Source organism: Terrapene carolina, unplaced genomic scaffold (assembly GCF_002925995.2).
Source record: "Terrapene carolina triunguis isolate 2854851 unplaced genomic scaffold, T_m_triunguis-2.0 Scaffold17210, whole genome shotgun sequence".
NCBI lineage: Eukaryota > Metazoa > Chordata > Testudines > Emydidae > Terrapene > Terrapene triunguis.
The window spans coordinates 1-3,678 of NW_020681561.1; the positions used below are offsets into that span (position 1 = coordinate 1).

General features: G+C 41.9%; 1 long non-coding RNA gene across 1 annotated transcript; it reads left to right on the forward strand.

Moving 5' to 3' along the window:
- On the forward strand, positions 1–3,678 carry LOC112122837. Its single transcript, XR_002909466.1, has 3 exons — positions 1–16; positions 3,018–3,105; positions 3,650–3,678. It is a non-coding gene; the product is annotated as an uncharacterized LOC112122837 (long non-coding RNA).

Sequence of the window (3,678 nt, forward strand, 5' to 3'; positions counted from 1 at the left end):
CGATCCACGCTCAAGGGTGAGAGCCGGGCCGGGCACCGAGCCGCTGCGGGGGGAGGAGGGGGCGCCTCCCTCTGCTGCAGATGGTAGCTGCCAAGATGGCGGCAGCTGCCGCTTTGTGCGCCGCGGTGACTGTTCCTCCCTCGCTCCCTGTGACAGGCCTGGGCGTGCCTGTGACCTCCCCGCATACACACACGCAGTGAGGGGCGGGTCTGTGACTCCCGCCATATATATACACACAGTTTGGGTGGGTCTGTGATCCCCCTGTATCCCCACCCCGTCCCCCAGGGGAGATGCTGACCCCACATGCAGTGTGGTGTACCCTGTAACACCTTATTGCAATAGGAAGAGGGGAGACAGCCCCATCAACAATTCCCTGATTTCCCCCCAAGGGGTGGAACTGGCTCCCCCTGCATTGGAATAGAGAGAAGACAAGATGCTGAAACCCACCTAGCAACACACCTGTCCATTCCCACAGGGAGGGAATGTACCATAACCTTGGTCCTGAAAGCTAATCCAAAACCTATACAGAGAGGTACTAACATGTCTGTGCTGTGGGAAGATAAAATTGCCCGTAATTGGTACTTCAGTTATAAATTATGGATATCAAGAAATCAACATTTGTGGACGCTTCCTTGTATGAACTGTGGCTGAAATCAAAGTCAGGATGATAAAACATTCCCATGAGCTATGTATGTATTGTTTTGTCACGTTTCTATCTTGGCTTTGCAGCACTGAAGTGCTTGGAAGCCTTTAACTTGGACCTCCTTCACAACAAACAGCATCTGACTTTATTGCAGTGTTAGGCTACATGTCCCCCCAAAGCTCTTTATAAAGTAATATGTAGATGCTGGCTCAAAGGTCTTATGTAAGTAAATACAACAGCTGTTGTGCCTTCACATAGACTTCCCTGTTGGTACCTGATTTGAAAAGATAAGGGCATGATGTTAGGATTTTTCCTTGGTCAATTTGAGAAGTATCAAAGGATCATTAATTTCTGTGTGGCTAGTTCACAGATCCAGGCAGAAGGAGTCTGCCTCAAATTTCATCTGAAGGACTGCGCCTGCCACAGTGTTGCAAAGTACTGCAGTGCAGTTTAAACAGTGGGTATGAGCCAGTGCTGTTGAAGGACGTGGATGTGTGATGTTATGGCCTAGAGCAGTGGTTGTCAAACTTTTGTACTGGTGACCCCTTTCACATAGCAAGCCTCGGAGTGTGACCCCCCCCCCCTTATAAATTAAAAACACTTTTAAATATATTTAACACCATTATAAATGCTGGAGGCAAAGGTTTGATCTTTTGGGATCTGCAAAGGGCTGTTGTTCCCTCAGGGTATGTCTATACTGTAATTAGACACGTGCATGTGGCCTACTTAGACATTTGGGCTCCAGCCTGCGAGGTGGGAGGGTCCCAGAGCTCAGTCTGCCCAAGCCTGTCTCTGCACCTCAGTTAAACAGCCCCTCCACTCAGGCACAGGGGGCTTGGGTCATTTTTAATTGTGGTGTAGACATACCCTCAGATGCTTTTTTTTGTATAGAGGAACCAGACAAAGGTGCACCTCTATATGGGGAGAGCAGTTTTGCTAAAATTCTAAATCTTGTTTTAAGTAATTCATCAAAAAGGGATCTGTTCTAGGCTAATAGCCTAAACAGCAACGTTTAAAATACCACATTCTAGAAATGGTTTTGTTAATATTTTTCAAACTGATCCATGTTACTTTTATGGATACTCTTGGTCAGCTTCAGCCACTAAAAATTAATACCCTGACCACTCATATGTTGAATTTTTAAAAGATTAAAAACCTTCTGAAAAAGTGTGCTGGAAATATAGTACTGATGAGCTCACTAGAGCTGTGCTTCCTGTCAGCATCACCTGGCGTAATAGAACTTACTTCTGGAAATATGCTGCTGGATTATCAGTGCTTTTACACAACTAATACAGTAGGAAGGAGGTTAAATACCTTTAAATGCAATGGGTAGAGTTCTACGAAGCTTTGTTACGAAGCTAAAATGTTTAGTGTTGCCTTTTCTACCATGACTTGAAAATGTAAAGCACCAGGTGCTGACTACTATCAACTGTCAGAACAAGAGCTAGACTTCAGATCATGAAGATTCACCAGTTAATCTTATCAAACATAAATTGTATGCTGTTAAATGGTTGGTTTCATCTGGACCTCAAGGGCACCTACCACAATGGGCTATATTACTAGTCCATGGGCTTTAGGTGTTACAGTAATACAAAATAAAACGCTGGTAGTTCATCTTTTGGAGGCATTGGGAGAACAGGAGAGTAATGCTCCTGTTCTTTTTGTCACTTGGGTGTGTCTTCCTCAGATGGCGATTGCTTTGTGCTGCATTGCAGTGGTTTCAGTGCCAGCATTCACAGCGATTACATCACCTTGTGACTCGCTAGCTAAGTTGGGGAAACAGTCATTTTCTCTCTCTCCTCTTTTCCTTAATATAATTTGAAGTATTTGAAAAATATGAAGGTAAGTTATGAAAAGGAATTAAACTGACAATCTTGTGGCATGTTCTTGCAGGTCTTTAAGCATACAGAGATAACAAAACTTTGTGTATTTTTAAAAAGCCATAGCTCAGTCTTTGTATTGTGAGGGAACTCTGCAAATCTCTCTTGAAATCAGCATGTAAGGAGTTGGCTTGTAATATGCTTTCACTACAGATATTCATATAGGAGGCAGCCTAGAAAAAGGGGGAGCAGTAGTGATCCTGAAGTAACTAATCTCTTGTAATAAAGCCATAAATTCCTCTGTTTTGAGGAGTCATGCGTTTCTAGGTTCTAAGTCATGGTCACTACAAATGAAAATATATTTTGATATATTCTATCCAATTCTGCTGACACTTGAAATTATTTGATTTGTTATGATTTCAAATCTAGATGACACATGGGTACAAATGAGCTCCTGCACGAGAAGGTGTGAGGTAGATGTGGTGGAGAGGGATGGGTTAATAGGCTTTTAAGTGTATGTTAGAGGTTTTTAATATATCAAATTCTGTTTGCAGAGGATGTGGGTGATGAAGGAGAAGAGGAAAAAGAAGTTGTATCCTATAGCATTAATACTGACATTCATTATGGGCTAAAGTCAAACAGGTGAGTGCAGTCTTACTGAAATCTGATATGAATGCTTTAGGACTAGGAAAAGCTAGTCCTATAATCCTTCGGCTAACACACCTATAGTAGTAAGTAGAGCTTATATAGTGCTTTTTCATGTTCAAATTGCTCTACGAACATCTAGCTTCACAAAAGCGCGCACGTTCGTTATCTCTCTCTCTAATATGCTTGCATATTTGTGTTGTCATTGTCTAGCCCTAGCATGCATTTGTCTCTGTGAAGCTAAAATATATTAGAAGAAATCTTACACCAGAAAATGGTGTGCCTTCAATTACCATGATTATAGACTTGATTGCTTTTAGTTTTCTGTCAGTCTAAAATGGATGAATATAAAAACCTAATACATTCAGCTACTAGTAAAAGTTTTGCTCTCTCACTTTTAAAAGTGTACCCGGCAAAGCACATTAGCATGTAAGGTCTGAAATACACCTCCTATTCTTGTGTTATACTAGAGCTACTGTAATTTACTGTATTCTGAAATTAAATGTCTTATAGTTAACTAACATTTTTCTTTGCTCCACAGTTTGGCGTTCATTAAGCGTACACCAGTGA